The sequence below is a fragment of the Protopterus annectens genome, chromosome 3.part1 (assembly GCF_019279795.1).
Source record: "Protopterus annectens isolate FY-2018-M chromosome 3.part1, PAN1.0, whole genome shotgun sequence".
NCBI classification, from domain to species: domain Eukaryota; kingdom Metazoa; phylum Chordata; order Ceratodontiformes; family Protopteridae; genus Protopterus; species Protopterus annectens.
In genome coordinates, this window is record NC_056732.1 from 1,049,101,610 (window position 1) to 1,049,123,077 (window position 21,468).

General features: G+C 38.6%; 1 protein-coding gene across 1 annotated transcript in view; it reads left to right on the forward strand.

The window, feature by feature from the left end:
- The window catches only part of STPG2 (sperm tail PG-rich repeat containing 2), a 3,054,419-nt gene that overhangs the window by 2,185,486 nt on the left and 847,465 nt on the right, over positions 1-21,468 (forward strand). The window lies entirely within an intron of this gene.

The window sequence follows — 21,468 nt, forward strand, 5'->3', positions numbered from 1 at the left end:
AACACCTATCTATCCAGTATTATGCACTATAGCTTACAGTTCTTATCGCATACGTCATGGAGATTACTTGACAACAAACTGTCAGCCAGTGCTGTTAAGATGGATGACATCAGCAGGCGTTGTAAAGTAAGCCACTGTTGAGGACAGCAGCTAGTCACAGGGCCATAAAATGAATCATCATTGCACAAACCTAGGCCACATAGGCATAGATATGTCTTTACTGCTGCAGGGGATAGATCTGTATACACACACAGACACACACAGAGAGTTACCTGTTGTGAGATTAAAATCCCTACCTATGTATTTGTACACACTATAGCTTGCATTACTTATTGCATGCACCAAAGGTTATGTCAGTTATATCTGTGGATGCAGCAACAGTTTTTCTGGCCTAGGCAAATTGGCCTTGTATTACACAGCTTGTGTGGCCTGCAGACTCCTCCAGCTTGCTGCTATTGTCTGCAGTGTCATTGGAGTGGGATATTTGTTAATACCTCTCCTATGTGTGTACAGCTCCCACTATGGCCATGTCTGGCTGGTTGCAGTCTGGTAGATGAACAATTGGCCATGGACAATATGGCCTATCCAAGGCCTGTGGTACAACCATTGAACACTACACCACCTGCTCACCATTGTCTCTCTACAGGGTTACATTCCACAGGCACAGAGTTCTGTGAGTGTGTGGGTTCTGTCCTTTTGTGGCCTTGGTCTGTTACCATCAGACAACTGTTGTGATGTGTAGGTGCAGATAGCCCCAGCATTCTATGTGTAAGTGGGGACATTCCTATATCCTCTCACACACATGTGCACGCACGCACACACACACACACACACACAATTATATATATATATATATATATATATATATATATATATATATATATATATATATATATGGGTCTACTTTTGTTTGTTGAAAGCTCATTATTTCGACAAACAAAAGTACGACCTCATTTACCCAAAAGTGCACTTAAATGAAAGAGCACTTTCGTGAATAGTGGTTCACTGAACTGGTAATAAAAACAAAAAAATGACACACTACAAAGACAGTTTTGCAGGGCTGTACCCCCGCTACTTTATATATACTAACTCCAGGATTGCACTATAGTGGGGAAACAGGTATATTTCCTTACTCCCATTGTAGCGTGCTTCAGTGCTGCAGTGTTTTTTTATTGTTATTACTGGTTCAGATGGCGATGCCTGTGAGAGCCATATCATGTCCCCAGTTGGTCTTTGAAAAGTACCTGTAGCTATTGGGCTACATATACCTTTGTTTCCACTTGGATGGGTTCCCCTCTGTTGGCTCTGGGTCTGAGTTGAAGGCAGCAGAGCTTGGTGAGTTCTTGTAGTATGTCCTTGTCCACACTGTAGTGCTCTACAATCTCCAGCTCATGTAGCCCCTGGAAGGTTATCCTGGGCCTGAACACTCTTCTTCTTCTCAGTCTAGGCCTGTTGTCAGCAGCAGCATCAGCAGTGACATCAGCATCTATCACATAAAGATGTAGCAGAGCTACAGCAGCCCTAGCATTGTCTCAGTTAAAATTCCCAGGTCTGTATTCCAGTGGTGCAGAGTATGTGGGAAAAATCAGATTGTAGGGTGTATGCATACCTTATAGTGCTCTGCTGCAGATGCAGCCTATGTGATTGGCTAATTAAGATGCATTCCACCTGCCAAGTACATCACTAATGGGTTGGAATGACCCAGTTTAGATGGAACAGGGGTCATCAATAATTTATATATGATTAGCTTTCTCAGCCAATTTCTTTTTTCTTCTTTTTCTGACAGCCTTAATTGTTAAGCACTGTGGTGCAGCACACAAACCTGCAGTCGATAGACACACCCCCATGAATGGGCGTGCTCAGCATAGCTCAAACCAGCTTAAACATGTGTCCCAAGCCTAAGCAAAGCTTAGCAACACTGGACACACCCCTGCTCAGCTCAGCTCAGGGATCTGCTCCTGTGTGCTTATAAAAATGGAGACACACTCCTTTATGATATCAGCTACCTCTTTTGTGGACACCAACATGGTTCTGAGGCTACAGCAGTTTGATCTGTGGCCACGGATACCCATTTTTGCTATTCAGTAACTCCAGCTAATTTGCATACAGATCCATGCACACAACCTGGATACTACACTATTCCAGGACCTGCCTCCTTAGCAACCATAGCCATCTACCATTGCAAGGCCCTATAATGCATTATTGTTACATATTTTCCTTTTTTCCTTTTTACTCTTCTAAATATTTTTTTTTGCATAATGGCATGTTTGCGCACTGCTGCATGCTGCACAAACATGATATGGGTATTAGAAAAATATTTTATTTTAAATATTGTTTCCTTACATTTTGGACACACAGGGCATAGTTTTGCACATATCTGTGTCTGCTTTGCTATTTCTGACCTTCTAACAGGGCTTTTACAGCCCCTGTTCACTTTTTAGTTTCATGTACACGGAATATTTCCATGTACACTGTGGACACCTACATGGGATCTGCATGACTTGGTTTTAGCTACTGTAGTGTCACACAGGTGTGCACCTTCATGAAGCAGAACTGACAGCATAGTTTGCCTTATCATAATTTTCCCACAGAGGCTAATGGACCTATGGTAAAAACATTAAGAATCCAAAATGGCAAATTATTTTGCTGTTCTCTGGGCATGCGCACTACTTTTACAATCAAGAGTATAATACAGCAAAACTCTAAATGGTACATAACATATATAAACTATTGTATAACCTACAATAATGATTACTTCACGTGTTGCATTGATTTTTTAGCCTAGAGCATGTGGCTTTTACCAAAACTTTAAGCATGGTTTTAAAATAATCATTGACAGGTCATATTTGTATCAGTGACCTGACATTCTTGCATCAGTGACAAGACAGACTTGTATCTATTTCAAAGTTGTATAACATTGCTCTGCCCTAGGATACACAACAATGCTTATCTATATGTAGTTTTGTTTTATAATTGCACTTTTGAAGTCTTATCAGTATTAGTAGGGGGAAAAGTAGAAATTTTAAATGAGAGCAGGTTTAGTCTGACAGATGCAACAGCATTATCACTGCAAATTCAGTGTTTTTCAAAATGCATAACCATGACATTTTAGCTTGATGCCATATAAAACTCTAGAAATTTTACAAATCACACTTTATTCATACCTGGCTCAGTACAATGAAGACATCCTCACTACTGCCTTTAGGTCACAGGATTTATACATACATAATTTACACATTCATTTGAACACTGGCTGATTGAATTTGCTAGCTAACATCTGATAGCCATATAGTTGGTACTTTTATTCTAGCCTTAACCTGGCTTACTTACATACATATGTAACATCACCTATTTTTTTTTTATTTTTCCTTTTTTGTCTTTTTTTTCTCATCACATTTTTCTCAGAGCAAACCATGATGTTTACTAAGGAAAAGCAATTACACTATGCCAGTGCCAATAAAAGGAGCCCATATACTTTAAAAGATATTGTCTTGTACCTTATTAGAGGGTCCAGGCAGTCTCTGCATCATCTTTGTCCCCATATGGGCCATCAAGTACTGCCATGGACATGATAATATAAATAAATACCACTTTGACATTATAAGAAAAGCAGATGACCAGCAACAATTATATTTTCCTATTTGCAAATAAGGAAACATTATTCCAAACTGTCATACTGCCAGTTTGAAAGAACACTTAACTAGCAATCTGAACCTTTGACCTTTTATGGCCAATTGTAACAGGTCAGATTTTTTGATTATTACAAAGATGTCACCAAATAGTCATGATTTTTCTAAAAAATGACACCTATTTTATTTTTTACATCAAATGTTCTTACAGTTTTCCACATTTTGTCTTAGATAAGGCTTATCTAAAATAACTAATGTGTGATACAGTCTAGAAGTACATGTTTAGTAAAACAATATATGATAACACATTTGATTTTGCAGAAATATTGAATCTGCATCAGAATACATGTATAAACATATGCAGTTATTAATGAATTCAGGAAACTCACATTTCATCTCTGCTGTGCTATCACAAATAAACATTAATTATAGGTGATCTTAAACAAATATTTTCATAAAAAATGTGTTTGGTGAAAATAAAATAGTTACATTAAAAAAGGTGCCACAACACATTATTTCTTCTAGATCTAATAGTCTTGTAATTTGTATTATCACAAACAAAGGCTTTCTAGCCTTTCTGCTATCTGAAACAGAGACAGACAAAAATAATGACTACAATTGTATTAAAGAATCCAGTCTGAGGTTAAAAAACTGTAAGCAATAATGTGCACACAATATAATTTTTGATAAACTAGCTAAAGCAACTTATTCTGTGTCATGGGACATGCAACTGTGTCCACTCAAATGTATTATAAAATTACTTTTCAAGTAATGAAGGGATTTGAAAACACTTTTTCACTATAATCGATAAATAATACACCTTTGCCCTTAGCAGTATAATTCTGTTTTGAGTTTGGATAACCACCATGCTCCACCACAGCAGAACCACAAAATGTTATTAATAATCTGGCTTAGTTACACTTTTGCATAGGAGACTTCATAAACTGGAATCAGTTGTAGAGTACATGTTGTATAAGATATTAAGTTGCTAACTTGTAACATTGGTGATCTAGTTAATGTGATCAATTTTTGTGTCCTAGTAGGTGCCATCATTGTATGCAGTCTTTGTATGTGTGTGTCTGCTTTTCACAGAGTACATTTCGTATTGCAATTTTCAAATCTTACATGTGTTTTGTTCTAATTTAAAATTCTAGTTCCTGAAGGAAAAAAAAAAAGAAAAGTTGTCTGTCATACAGTACCTCTAACACTCTGTGCCGGTTGACTGTGGCCCCTCTGAATTTAGCTTTGGCCTCCTCATTCAGACTTCTCTTTTCTTCAGCCACTCCTGTATGAAACTTGATGCTGTTAACCTGCTCCACTATTTTGCCTTCTACCTCAGTTCTCACTCTCTTCTAATTGCCCCTATTTGCTGCCAGTACAACCGTTTATCTTTACACAGTTTCATCCCATGTACCTTCAGTTTTACATTCTATTCCCTTATCCTTTGTTGAAGTTCTTGCTTAGAGTCTGCTTGTGATGCCACATCATCTGCAGTCAGTAACTGACCTCTCCGACCATTGAAGTTTCTCCCATGGAAAACATTATTTCTTGTGACAATAACTTCTGCTTGAAGGATATCAGAATTACAGGCACTGTTTGCCATTTCTCCTTACTTAATCTTCCATAAGGATGGAATCTTGCTACACACCACTCAGTCTTTTGCCCCCAAAATGGCAGGTGATATAAATCTGAACCAGCCTGATCACCTACCAGTAACAAAGAGAAATATATTTTTCATACTTAACATGTTTATAAATGACTGAGATTTTACTTATACAGAACTAAACCTTTAGAAACTACTCTCTACCTTTTGTGTCCTTTCCAACAAACAAGTTTGGCTTTAAAGTTTCAAAAGTCACTCTATCCAGGTAGCTTTCTGACTTAATTGCCTTTGACTCTTTAGAGCCAAACTGTATTTCATTACTGTTTAACTGTATGTTTTCATACTGCGAGTTCTGTTTTTGTCTGTAAGTGGCGAATCTGTGCTATCTGTGAGTTTTATTGTGTTCTTACCCTTAAATTGAGTAGCATAGTCTGGATACAAGGTTTGCTGCACCCAGAGCTGTTTGTATTTGCCTTCATTGTTTCTGGCAGCCATCTTGTGTTTGCTTTCAGTGTTTCTGGCAGCCATCTTGTGTTTGCCTTCTGTGTTTCTGGCAGCCATCTTGTATTGGTAGGAGCCTATCTCTTCTGCTAGTGAGAGTAGCAGGGTTGCCTGGTCCTTGTCTGGCACAAGCTGGTAAAGAAAGCAGAGACTAGCAGGATTGGCTAGATTTCTGTGTTACCAGAACCTTCTATTTTCTGTGGTATTTAAACCCCGCTTTTGAGCTAGTTTGGGCTTGTCTGCATGGCACACATTGCAGCTGCGGTGTTTTTAAACCATTCTGAGGAATTCCAGCTGAAATTTTTCCCTTAGTAGCATTTGTGTGATCACCTAGTAGTACTTCTCTTAGACCTTCCACCCTTTACCCCCTTAGCTTTCTTTGGCCTCTCTCCCTTAGATTCTGACAAATATGGATGGACAATTTCCTACAGTTTCTACTACCAGTCTAGTTGATATAAGCATCCTGAGACAGTATAGCAACTGCCTTATGTACATGGAGAACCCTCTACTACTACCATCTAGGAACACAATTTATGAGAGATGCAGTTGCATTAAGAACCTAGAGTCTATGCTCTCTCCCTCACAAGCCAGTATATCTGGCATTGAAAAGGTTGTCAACACAAACACCACAACTCAAACACCACCCACACCTATACAACACACACCCACATATGCGGAGATCCTCAACAAAAACACACCCAAACAAAAGAGACCTTCGAGGCAAAAACACACACAAACTCCACTGCCCACCACACCACACACCACACATAGTCCACATACCTGTGATTCACAGCCATTAAGACCTAAACATAATCCCAACATATTAGTCATAGAAAACTCTATTGTGAGACATACCAGGCTGGATAAGGAAAAAGTCACTGTTGGTTGTTTGTCAGGTGCCAGAATATGCCATATCACCAATGCACTCACGTCTGTCAACAACAGGTACTGTTATGACTCTGTCATAGTCTATGTTGGTGTGAATGACTTGAGACATAGCTCTTTGGACTATATGAAGAGAGACATGATCAAGCTCACTAAATATATGTTGCAGGCAAGTATGTTCCTAGCCTTAAGCAGCATTTTACTGTCACCCAGAATGATGCCTTAAAACAAACAGAAAATGATTGACTTTAGCAATTGGCTTAGTTTCTGTGTCATTCCAAGGGGATTCAGTACCTGACAGCCTGGGAAGACATGATCGACAGACCACAGTGATTTTTCAGAGATGGCCTGCATATTTCTCCCTTGGACTGCAGGCTTCTGGCAAAGGCTCTTGCCTCCCCCATAGTACGTTTTTAGGCAATGCCATGAGGTCAAAACTACCAACAAGAAAACTTCATGAAAACACAAATTACAGGTCATGCTGCTAAATGCTAGGAGCCTAAACATGAAACTGCACTCATTGCAAGCATTCTTAACCCTGGAATATGCTGACATTTGTACAGTCACATAAACCTGGTTCAAAGCTGCAGAGCAGCAATGCTATACCAGGTTCCTCATCCTATCATACATTCAGACCCCAAATCATGGACAGTAAAGCAAAAGGAGGTGGAGCTGCAATATATATTAAAGACATACACACCTTCAGGCTGGTCAAATAGTATGATGCACAGGAGACATTTCAAGTACAGTTAACCGTTGACAAGAGACCTATTCAAATCATAGCTAGCTACAGGCCCCAAACTTTGTCTCAAGATGCCCACTCTACCTATCTGGACCTCTTAGAATCTATCAAGATTCAACCCTTTACCCTATTCTTGGGTGACTTTAACTATCCACACATAGACTGGAAGAACTACTCATGCCAACACAAATGCCAAGAGATTCCTAGATTTCATCAATGCAAATTCCTTGGACCAGCTGGTTGACATCCGGGGACAAGGAGGTCATAACATCCCAGTATTCTTCCCAGTATTGAGTACAGTGCCCCTTTCTACATGTTCATCACAAAGCACATGCAGCAGCTGGAGAGACCACAGAAGTTCCTCACCAGGAGAATCCAGAGCCTCAAATATCTACCCTAAACAGAGAGGCTAAAAGTCCTCTCTCTCTGCTTAGTCTCATACAGACTCCTCAGAGGTGATCCCTGTTTAGCATACAAAACAATCCCAGACCCCACCTTGATGGGACTGCTGCATATCTGCAAGTCAAGGTCCACTCGAGTAACCTGCATGAGCTACTTCAACCTGGTCTGTGACATCGATAGGACTTGTTAGCAGGACAGATTTGTGTCCCAGACACTCCCCCTTCTGTGGAATAGACTCCCTCTCCATGTCAAGCAGAGTACCTCATCAGCACTTTTTAAGTGCAACCTAGATAACTGGATGGGGAATAGAAAATACACGTCTGGGATTCCTCCTGTGTCCCTGCTGGACTGGAGCATTGGGTGCTGACTTGTCAGCATATGGGCTAAATTCTTGGTTAGGATTGTAAGGGCCTCATGACTAATAGCCTAGTAACTTCCTAAAATCCTGTGAACTATACTATGACATCTATTGCCACTTTAACAGTATTTTTTAGAAATGTGTGACTTGATGAAATCTGTGCTGGCTTATGTTGCAAGCCTTTGCCATGTATTACAAAGTTGACATTATTTTGAGGTCTAGGGTTTCTAGGTATGTTGTAGTTGGGGATTCTGACCCATCCATTGGATCAAACTGGCAAGATGAATAGGCTATGGTAGTTTTATACTTACTATAAGACTGGATACGTTCATCCTTGCACATCTGGTATGACAGCTCTTACACCATGCACCTTCAAAAATATATATGATGAAGGACCTGAACAACTATTAGTGCTCTTCTCCATTATTCCATCTTTCTACTTACTGGCAGCAAACTTGATCTAAGGTACTTTTGTGTGATGCATTAATGGAGGGGAAAAAATTAAAGGAGTTCACATCTGAGCACTACTGTTCATGGTTCAGATCCAATAAGCAGCTTGAAGACTTACTTATGTACACACACACACACACACACACACACACACACACACACACACACACACACACACACACATGTATCATCATCTTCTTTTGGCTGTCCGTGTTAGGGGTCGCCACAGCGGATCACCTGTTTCCATTTCTTCCTGTTCTCTGCATCTTGCTCTGTCACACCAACCACCTGCATGTCCTCTCTCACCACATCCAAAAACCTTAGCTTAGGCCTTCCTCTTTTTCCTGTTACCTGGTAGCTTCATCCTTAGCATCTTTTTCCCAATATACTCCGCATCCCTCCTCAGCACATGTCCAAACCAACGTAATCTTGACTCTCTGGCTTTGTCTCCAAACCTTCCAACCTGGGCTGACCCTCTAATATACTTATTCCTAATCCTGTCCACCCTCGTCACACCCAGTGCAAATCTTAACATCTTTAACTCTGCCACATCCAGCTCAAACTCCTGCTTTTTTGTCAATGCCACTGTCTCCAACCCATATAACATAGCTGGTCTCACTACTGTCTTGTAGACCTTCCCTTTCACTCTTACAGGCACTCGTCTGTCACAAATCACTCCTGACACTCTTCTCCACTCACTCCATCCTGCCTGTACTCTCTTCTTCACTTCTCTTCCACACTCACCGTTACTCTGAACTATTGACCCCAAGTATTTAAACTCATCCACCTTCGCCACCTCTACTCCTTGCATCTTCACCATTCTTCTATCCTCCCTCTCATTCGCACACATATATTCTGTCTTAGTGCTGCTGACCTTCATTCCTCTTCTCTCTAGAACATATCTCCATCTCTCCAGGGTCTCCTCCACCTTTTCCCTCCTCTCACTATAGATCACAATGTCATCTGCAAACATCATAGTCCATGGGGACTCCTGTCTGATCTCATATGTCAACCTGTCCATCACCATTGCAAATAAGAAAGGGCTCAGAGCTGATCCTTGATGTAACCCCACCTCCACCTTAAAAATATCCATCACTCCCACAGCAGACCTCACTGCTGTCACACTACCCTCGTACATATCCTGTACCACTCTTACATACTTCTCTAACACTCCTGACTTCCTCATACAATACCACAACTCCTCTCTAGGCACCCTGTCATATGCTTTCTCTAAGTCTACAAAAACACAATGCAACTCCTTCTGACATTCTCTGTACTTCTCCATCAACACTCTGAGAGCAAACAATGCATCTGTAGTGCTCTTTCCCGGCATGAAACCATACTGCTGTTCACTAATCATCACGTCCCTTCTTAACCTAGCTTCCACTACTCTTTCCCATAACTTCATGCTGTGACCGATCAATTTAATCCCTCTGTAGTTACTACAACTCTGCACATCACCCTTATTCTTAAAAATCGGTACCAAAACACTTTTTCTCCATTCCTCAAGCATCCTCTCACTTTCTAAGATTTCATTAAACAATCTGGTTAAAAACTCCGTGCCATTTCACCTAAGATCCTCCATGCTTCCACAGGTATGTCATCTGGGCCACCAGCCTTTCCATTCTTCATTCTCTTCATAGCTATCCTTACTTCCTCCTTGCTAATCCATTGTACTTCATGATTCACTATAAACAAAACAAATTCGACCAAAACCAAGAAAAATCCTGTAGTAGTCAAACGGAAAGCAGGAAACACGCCAGCAAAGGTCCAAATGTTTTAATAATCCAAATGGCAAAAACCAGCAGAGCAGAAAGGCACAAATAAACGCTCTTAACAAATAAATTGCGTTTTCGTCTTTAGCAACAATGACTTCATCAGATAATGATTAAAACAATTAATTAATCCTTTGTATATTCAAAGCTTTTCAAATCTTACCCTATCAGTCAGAGTGCATCAAGTAGCAGCCAATCATAATATTAACTTTGTTAAAAAACTTGTTCATTGAAAATGTGTATATACAAATCAATACAATTCTTCCATTTATTAAAATAAATATATTAAAAACTCCTAAATATCTAATACTGAATACTTTTATTCTTGTACATAAACAATTCCAATATTAAAAATGCATAAAAACAAGTATATATTTAAAATAATTAATTTAGTAAGTTAATTGTTTCATTTGCTTAGCCTTAGCAAATATCACCATCTATTGGGCTTCTTAAAAATTACAGTTGGAAGATATATTTTTTTGTTATAAATCTGCAGATTTTAATTTGAGTACTGGGGTTATAGAGATGGTATCATTTAGTCCAGGTTTTTTTGTGGCATTAAGATATATTTGCCACCAAAGTTCTCTGTACCCTACCCTCTCTTCCCATAAACCCCCTCTTAAATCCCTTTTCACCTGTTCAATAACAAAGAAGTTAAATTTAGCCTCCTTACAATCTTTTGTATGCCTATATAAGGCATTAGTATCTTTAGCCTTTGAAATTTCATAATTATGCTCGTATATTCATCTCCTCAAGACTCGTTCAGTCTTTCCTATATAGAAAGAACTGCACTTATTACAAATTCCTATATAAATAACACCCCTTGTCTCACAATTATAATAACCATTAATTTTTATAATTTTATTTCTACTAGGGACACTTATCTCACTAGCATTTGCCATGTATTCACATTGGTTGCAGTGGCCACACTTGTAACTACCTCTCCTTATTTGCCCATCTATTCCATAACTTACTTTATTTTCTTTAGTATGGGACTCTAAGATGTCTTTAATAGTCTTGGAATTCCTATATACAATTTTAGGTGTTAAATTATTAATACTACTCAAATCAGATAGGTCCGAAAATTTAGTCCATTCATTTCGAAAGACTTCGCTAAATCTAATGTTGGACATATTGTATTCCATAATTAAAGCCTGTTCATATTTGATTTCAGTATCTAAATTCCCAATATTGTCATTTGTAATTCTGTTGACAATTTTTTGTCCCTTTATTGGCTGAAATTTAGTTGTTCTACCTAATTCTACTTCTGTCCTCAATTTTGTCACAAAATCATACGGATAACCCCTTTCTTCAAACATCTTACTGAGTGTATTGCATTCAACCAGAAAATCTTCACTAGCGCTGGTCATTCTACTACCCCTCACAAACTGTCCTTTGACAATATTTTTCTTACAATGTGAGGGGTGTGCGCTAGTGAAGTGAAGAAAGGAGTTACAAAAAGTTTCCTTCCTGTAAATTTTGGTTTCAAAATCACCCTCTGTCTTATATATTTCCACATCTAGGTATTGTAATTTATCCCTAGAGAGGGTGTATGTAAATTTCAGAAAATTGGTAGAATTGTTTATATAATTGAAAAATTCGTTGAATTTTTCTATTCCTGCTATCCAAAAAAGGACAATGTCATCCAGAAAACGGCGATACAATGTCCAACATTTCTTGTACTCAGAATTAATTACGAAGTCTTCCTCCCATTTAGTTAAGACTATATTGGCATAGGTGGGCGCACATGCTGCGCCCATTGCTATGCCCTGGACCTGTTGATAGTATTCACCAAGAAATGTAAAATAATTGTATCTCAAGACCATATCCACCAAACCGGTAGTTACACTTTTTTCAGCTTGAGTTAATTTGGTGTCCCTGTAAACCATTTCCTCAAACATGGCTAGGCCTTCATTATGCGGTATACTTGTAAAGAGATCTACCACATCTACTGTAATAAATACCAAGTTGTCATTATATAAATCTGGCCCAATACACCTTAAAAGGTCCCAAGAATCTTTTAATGTGTGTAGATTCTCTACACTTATGTGTTTTACCTTTTGGTCCACATATTTGGCTAATGGAAGAGTTTTAGACCCTGCCGCTGAGACAATAGGTCTCAGGGGTGGGTCTTCCATATTTTTGTGGACCTTAGGTATTCCAAATATTATTGGTGTTCTAGGTTTTTCCACATACAAAAATTCAAAGGTCTTTCTGTCTAGTAGTCCCTCATATAACATATTTTTTAGTAAATTATCAATTTCATAATATGCCAAATTTATTTCATTGAGTGAGACAGGAGTGTATTTATCAGTGTCTTTTAATATAGAGTTCATTTTGCCTTCATATATAATATTGTCCATGAAGACAATACCTCCCCCCTTATCGGGTTTCATTATTCTCAAATCCCTGTTGTTCTTTAATTCATACAATATTTCATTTTCCTGTTTGGACAGGTTAAACTCAATAACCCTTTCTTCATATAATTGTCTAATTTCTTTTTCCAACATGTATTCGAAATTTCTAATTTGTGGGTGTAAAGGGGGGTTAAATAAACTTCTGCGTACCAATCCTGAGTCTTGAGGAGGTCTATTTAATCTGATACTAGTATTAGTTGAAGAAAACACAATATCAAAATTAATTTTTCTTAGGAATAATTTTAAATCAATAATGGTTTTCACCATCTCCCCTTTCACAGAGGGAATGAACTTGAACCCTTTGCTCAACAAGTGAAAATATTGTTTTGTAGGGATAACATTACTAAAATTATAGATAGTAAAATTATCTAATGTATATCTAATACCATCAATCTGTATGTTATTGTAATGGTGGACTAAATCAGAGGTGGGGTGTATTCGACTTAATACCTCCCCCTCCCCCTTCTCCCCCCCCCTTTTTTGAAAATTTTGATTTACATTCTGGTTCATATGAGAATTGAATGACTCTCTTCTCAATGGTGGAAATTCATTATCATATTCTGAATGGATTCTTCCATTTATATCATCCTCATTATAATCAGTGGGGGGGTCTACCTGGCGCCCACCTATGCCAATATAGTCTTAACTAAATGGGAGGAAGACTTCGTAATTAATTCTGAGTACAAGAAATGTTGGACATTGTATCGCCGTTTTCTGGATGACATTGTCCTTTTTTGGATAGCAGGAATAGAAAAATTCAACGAATTTTTCAATTATATAAACAATTCTACCAATTTTCTGAAATTTACATACACCCTCTCTAGGGATAAATTACAATACCTAGATGTGGAAATATATAAGACAGAGGGTGATTTTGAAACCAAAATTTACAGGAAGGAAACTTTTTGTAACTCCTTTCTTCACTTCACTAGCGCACCCCTCACATTGTAAGAAAAATATTGTCAAAGGACAGTTTGTGAGGGGTAGTATAATGACCAGCGCTAGTGAAGATTTTCTGGTTGAATGCAATACACTCAGTAAGATGTTTAAAGAAAGGGGTTATCCGTATGATTTTGTGACAAAATTGAGGACAGAAGTAGAATTAGGTAGAACAACTAAATTTCAGCCAATAAAGGGACAAAAAATTGTCAACAGAATTACAAATGACAATATTGGGAATTTAGATACTGAAATCAAATATGAACAGGCTTTAATTATGGAATACAATATGTCCAACATTAGATTTAGCTAAGTCTTCGAAATGAATGGACTAAATTTTCGGACCTATCTGATTTGAGTAGTATTAATAATTTAACACCTAAAATTGTATATAGGAATTCCAAGACTATTAAAGACATCTTAGAGTCCCATACTAAAGAAAATAAAGTAAGTTATGGAATAGATGGGCAAATAAGGAGAGGTAGTTACAAGTGTGGCCACTGCAACCAATGTGAATACATGGCAAATGCTAGTGAGATAAGTGTCCCTAGTAGAAATAAAATTATAAAAATTAATGGTTATTATAATTGTGAGACAAGGGGTGTTATTTATATAGGAATTTGTAATAAGTGCAGTTCTTTCTATATAGGAAAGACTGAACGAGTCTTGAGGAGAAGAATATACGAGCATAATTATGAAATTTCAAAGGCTAAAGATACTAATGCCTTATATAGGCATACAAAAGATTGTAAGGAGGCTAAATTTAACTTCTTTGTTATTGAACAGGTGAAAAGGGATTTAAGAGGGGGTTTATGGGAAGAGAGGGTAGGGTACAGAGAACTTTGGTGGCAAATATATCTTAATGCCACAAAAAAACCTGGACTAAATGATACCATCTCTATAACCCCAGTACTCAAATTAAAAGCTGCAGATTTATAACAAAAAAATATATCTTCCAACTGTAATTTTTAAGAAGCCCAATAGATGGTGATATTTGCTAAGGCTAAGCAAAGGAAACAATTAACTTACTAAATTAATTATTTTAAATATATACTTGTTTTTATGCATTTTTAATATTGGAATTGTTTATGTACAAGAATAAAAGTATTCAGTATTAGATATTTAGGAGTTTTTAATATATTTATTTTAATAAATGGAAGAATTGTATTGATTTGTATATACACATTTTCAATGAACAAGTTTTTTAACAAAGTTAATATTATGATTGGCTGCTACTTGATGCACTCTGACTGATAGGGTAAGATTTGAAAAGCTTTGAATATACAAAGGATTAATTAATTGTTTTAATCATTATCTGATGAAGTCATTGTTGCTAAAGACGAAAACGCAATTTATTTGTTAAGAGCGTTTATTTGTGCCTTTCTGCTCTGCTGGTTTTTGCCATTTGGATTATTAAAACATTTGGACCTTTGCTGGCGTGTTTCCTGCTTTCCGTTTGACTACTACAGGATTTTTCATGATTCACTATTCCTACATCATCCAACCTTCTCTCCCTCTCATTCTCTTCATTCATCAGCCCCTCAAAGTACTCTTTCCATCTCCTCAACACACTCTCCTCGCTTGTGAGTATGTTTCCCTCATTATCCTTTATTACCTTTACCTGCTGCACATCTTTCCTAGCTCGGTCCCTCTGTCTAGCCAATCGGTACAGGTCCTTTTCTCCCTCCTTAGTGTCCAACCTTTCATACAACTCTTCATATGCCTTATCCTTAGCCTTCGCCACCTCTCTCTTTGCCATGCACCTCAACTCCTTATACTCCTGTCTACTTTCTTCATTTCTCTGACAATCCCACTTCTTCTTTGCCAACCTCTTTGCCTGTATACTCTTCTGTACTTCCTCATTCCACCACCATGTCTCCTTGTCATCCTTCCTCTGTCCTGATGTGATACCAAGCACCTTTCTAGCAGTCTCCCTTACTAGCTGTGCTGTAGTTACCCAGCTATTTGGTAACTCTTCACTGCCACCCAGTGCCTGTCTTAACTCATCCCTGAACTCCACCTCACAAGTACCTTTTTTCAATTTCCACCATTTGATCCTTGATGCTGCCCTCACACTCCTCCTCCTCTTCTTCTTGATCACCAACGTCATCCTACAAACCACCATCCTATGCTGCCTAACTACACTTTCTCTGGTCACCACTTTACAGTCTCCAATCTCCTTCAAACTGGCCCTCCTACATAAGATATAATCCACCTGTGTGCATCTTCCTCCACTCTTGTATGTCACCCTATGCTCCTCCCTCTTGTTAAAATTCGTATTCACCACATCCATGTCCATCCTTTTCGTAAAATCCACTACCATCTGACCTTCTGCATTCCTTTGTTTAACACCATACCTACCCATCACTTCCTCATCCCCACTGTTCCCTTCACCAACATGCCCATTGAAATCTGCTGCAATCACCACTCTCTCACCCTTGGATATAGTCATAACCACTTCATCCAATTCATTCCAAAATTTTTCTTTCTCATCCATTGCACACCCAACTTGTGGAGCATATGCACTAACAACATTAATCATTACACCATCAATTTCCAGTTTCATAAACATCACTCTATCCGATACCCTTTTCACCTCCAAAACACTCTTCACATACTGTTCCTTCAGAATAACTCCTATGCCATTTCTCCTCCCATCCACACCATGATAAAACAATTTGAACCCACCACCGATACACCTAGCCTTACTCCCCTTCCATCTGGTCTTTTGAACACACAATATACCAACCTTCCTTCTGTCCATCATATCAGCTAGCTCTCTCCCTATACCAGTCATACTGCCAACATTCAAAGTTCCAACCCTCACTACCACAGTCCTAGCCTTTCTCCTTTCTTCCTGCCTTCGGCCATGCCTTCCACCTCTTCTCCTCCTTCGGCCAACAGTAGCCCAATTTCTGCCAGCACCCTGTTGGCTAACAGTACTTGTGGCGGTCATTGTTAAACACAAAGCATGAAGTGGTTAGCTGAGTACCGCCAAACTACTATTAAAAGCAGTCACGAACAGTCACAAAGTGGATTTCCTTTAACACAACTTTAATAGTGTTTTCGGAAATAACTATGCATTTCCTTCTTCAGAAGGTAAAAAACAGAAATCAAAAACAACGTAATCACATCCAGCCCATCCTTTTAAAACCGTTTAAGACATCATGTGATACTAATTAATTGATGCATGCACTCAATGAGTTAATTATTATACTACTTAAAAACTCTTTCCCAAACTTTTTCACATATACTACAAAAAACTAGTTATGTTTACATTTAACTAACAACAATTCAAATTAAATTAAAAACAATCCCAAAATATGTCCATTTACTTTAATTAAAACTAAATAACACTAAGATATAGGTTTAAAAATAAATCCAAATTGGCCAATAGAACAAACGGCCAATATGGACGAGTTGAAGGCAGCAAAAGGGAATCCATTTCCAAGTCCTTTACATTAAGGCATATATAGCCAAGGTTACTACTGAATACATAGCAATAATATTAAAACAAGATGTCAACATGTAAGAATCCCCACAGGGCAACTTAAAAAGTCTGTAAAATAACAAATAAAATGACATGTTTATTCTGTGGAAAGGGCAACCGGAACTTATTCCTAGCTTTATTGAGTCTATCACTACTTTAACTATATTTTTACGTATATTTTTGCATATATGAGATAAGCATGTATATATATATATATATATATATATATATATATATATATATATATATATATATATATGTGTGTGTGTGTGTGTGTGTGTGTGTGTGTGTGTGTATGTGAATGTGGGTGCCCTATGTTTGGTCTACAGAGATCTTTTCCAACATCTGTTTAATTGACTACAACTGGTCCAGTAAGCAGATTGTCGACAGGAGTGCAAGACAGGTCCCTGTTAGAATGTCAAATGTTCATAACATCAACATTCATAACAGCAATCCCAGAAGATCAAAATGGCAAAACATCGAAGAGCCATAACACCTACATTGAAAGGATTGAACTGTGCAGATAAGTGAGCGTGCAAGATCACAATACAGCTGGTTTTGGGGTGCTACCCATTCCCAGTTGCAGTGTAATGTTGGAGTTGGTATATATAAGTAGCCAAGGGTGTGGGGGTGTAGGAGAGCTTGCTCCTCCGCAAAAGCTTTTTATTGCTGATGTTTTCATTTTTAATTTTGAGGCACTTCAGTGTTGTTCCTTTTCGGTCTTCCAGAACACTGTTATGAATGTCAGTGTTATGAACATTCGACATGCTAACAAGGACCTGCAAGATTATTGGGGTAGGGAAATATATCCTTTCCCTGATACTGAGTGAACTTGAAATTAGTATATATAATTAGCAGGGCTGTAGGGGGTGAAGGGGGGGAATTGCATGTCCTAAGGTTCTTTCTTGGCACCTGCATGTTAATGTATCAAATTTCATTTTTTTGGCCCTTTGCGATTGATGTTTAGAAGGCTGACATATGAATATATATATGTGTGTGTGTGTGTGTGTGGTTTCACTTCAGAATCTCGAACTACTGAAATATCGAACTTCAGTAGCTCGAGACCGAAATGTTGAAACTGCACTTAAGCGAAAGTGCAAAATCCCAAATGTGGAAATGTCGAATCCGCGGTTGTGGAGTTGTGTACGTGACGTGGGATTGCGTGTGTTCATGATGTGCAGTGTGGTATGTGGATGTACCTGGAGATTCAGGTAAGTGATGTTTTACTAGGGGTTTTGGGTAGGGAATTTAGTGTGTGTGAGTGTGTTTGGAGTTCTGAGGTGTGGCTTAGGGTAGGTATGTAAGATTGTGAGTGTGTAAGTGTTGAGAGTGGTGGTATTTGTACGTATGTGATATGCATTTGTGCAAGGGAAGTGCAGAATGTGTAGTGGTGGTTTTTGTGTGTTTTTGCTTTTAGTGCGACCACGGAGTTAGTATATATAAGTAGCGGGGGTGTGGGGGGGCACAACCCCCCCCCCGCAAGGGAAGTGCAGGGTCCACGTGTGTGTTTGTATTGTTGTGTTTTTGTTGGTTTGTGGTGTAGGGAGGAAGGTGTATGTGTGATTGTTTGCATGTGGAGTGTGTATGTGGGCAGTTGTGATTTTGAATTTTGCGCTTTTGGGGTTTCAGCTTTTTCAGTTTTCGGCTTTACAGTCTTGAGATACTGAATTCCGATATTTTAGTATTTCAGGATTGTAAAGTGAAACCATATATGTATATATATATATATATATATATATATATATATATATATATGTGGATCTACTTTCAATTAACGAAAGTATGATCCACTGAACATAAGAAAATGAACTCAATTCACTGAAAGCTCACTTACATGGAAACTTAACATACTGACAGCTCAGTCACCAAAATCATCTTTAAATGAACTAAACCCTACAAAACAATAAAAACACACAAAAATTCACTGCATTATATTATGCAGGGGGCAAGCTCCCCTGCACCCCACAGCACCCTGCATCTCCGCTACTAATATATCACAACAGCAAGATCACACTACAGTGGGGAAAAGGAAAAATTCCCTTACCCCACTGTACTGCGATCTCCAACACATTTCTAATAATACACATAACCTACCATAGTTAATGTGTAACCTCTTTGGAGTGATTTACCTGCAAAACATATTTCACCCAGGACTCCGGGAGCTATTCTGCAAAACTCCAACACTGTACATGATGGTAAGCTCCTACAGCTAAAAACACTTCCGTCTTCAATTTAAAGCTGTACACCCTATTTAACGGGCAAGTGCATTTTCACTAATTCAGCTGTCAGCAATGTCTGTTTCCATGTAATTCAGCTTTCAGAGAATTGGGTTCTTGTTTCTGCCATTTGATGGATAGTAGTTTCGTTAATTGAAAGTTGATCCATATAGATATGGCTGTTGGTGAGGCACCCACCAAGAGGAGAAAACGCTGAGAGAAGAAAGGAGCCACTTTTGAGATTTTAAGTATTTTTTCTCTGTTTATTTGCTAAGTTTTTCTGCATAGCCGCCTATTTTGAGCATTTTCTGGCTTGTGAAACTTGATTTCTGCATTAGTAACTGTATTTAGAGCACAACCTAAAGCTGTTTGCTGAATTTCCTGTTTGCACTTATTTTTAAAATCGTTTTTTTCTCAAAACTTGCATTTTATCTGTCTTTGGCCTAGCACTCTTGTGTGGGGTCATTTACTGCACTGTTATAACTTGTTGATACTTGTGAACCTCTGCTATCTCTGAAAAAACAAAAAAACAAAAAAAAATCTTGCTTTTTTCCCCACTTTTCTGAGATTTAAAAAAGTTCAGTTACAGGCTTGCTGTTCTTGAACTGTTTGTAAGTTTCTGTGGGGCCATTTTTTGCTTGGGCTAAAGGGAAGTCTCTCTGTTGATCAGTGGCAGTGAAAAACATTGAGCAGCCTGCCTGCCCCTGTGGGAGTGGTTACAGACTTGAAACTGTAGTTTTATTGGCCATTTTGGGTCAATTCCAAAACTCCTTCATCTTCCTCTCTTAAAACCCTCTTTTGCGCAGTTTTGCGCATTTTTGTGCAAAGCGCAACAGCGGGCAGCGCCGCCTAATTGGGTTTAAACTATTCCTGGCTCCACAAAGTCTGCTCTTCACTTTTTACCTTAGAACTGCTCTATCTCTCAATTTAAACACCATATTCTCATTCTAAGGCCCTTCACTGGTCCAATTAAGTAATCCTACAAGTTAGCACTATTAAACCATAAGCACTACTTACTCTTATACTCTCTATGATTACCCTGTCCCCTATTGGTCCATCTTAAATTCAGTTTCCCTATATTACTCTAGCATGTCCAAAGGTCAGTCAATGGTTTCCTCTCCAGTCCAGCTGGTGAATCTGGGAATTTTGAGGCAATGTTACAACTGTCTCATGTACACGGACAACCCTCTCCTCCTCCAAACAGGTTCAAATATATGTGAGAGATGCAACTATTTAGCCAAACTGGAGGCTGAGCTCTCTCATCTCAAAACTGGTGTAACCAGTCAGGAGGAGAAGGTAACCTCACACAACACAATTCCAGTATCACATAGTCCCATCACATCAGCGAACCAAACACATAAATACACACAAACAATCGGAGGCTCTAAATAAAAATCTACCTAAGCAACAGAGACCTCCAAAGCAGACATCCAAGCAAACGCTACCTCAAAACAAAACACACACAACACATAGCCCACAAAGTCAGTGTGCCAAGCAGCCACAGCCCTTAAGGCTGAATAACACACCTGATACTCTTGTAATAGGTGACTCTATTGTCAGACACACTGATGTCCCGCTCACCAGGCTGAATAAAGAGAAGGTCACAGTGAGCTGCCTGTTGGGTGCTAGGATCCACCACATAACTCAAGCACTCAGGTCACTCCAAAGCAAATACAAATATGACTCAGTCATTGTACATGCTGGTGTGAATGACCTGAGACGTACCTTCCTGGACTACATGAAAAGAGACATAGAGGAGCTCTCTGATTGACCCTGACCTTGAGCAGCATCTTACCCTCACCTAGAATGATGCCACAGTACAAAGACAAAATGATCGATTTTAACAATTGGCTAAAATTTTGGTGTCATTCAAAGGGGATCCAGTGTCTGTCAGCCTGGGATGACATGCTCGACAAGCCACTTTGCTTCGCTAGGGATGGCTTGCACCTGTCACCACTGGGCTTTCGGATATTGGCAAAGGCTCTTGCCATCCCCATAGTGCCTTTTTTAGGCAAGGCTCAAAAGTCAAACCCACCCCCATAGACAGCACAAGGAACAAGA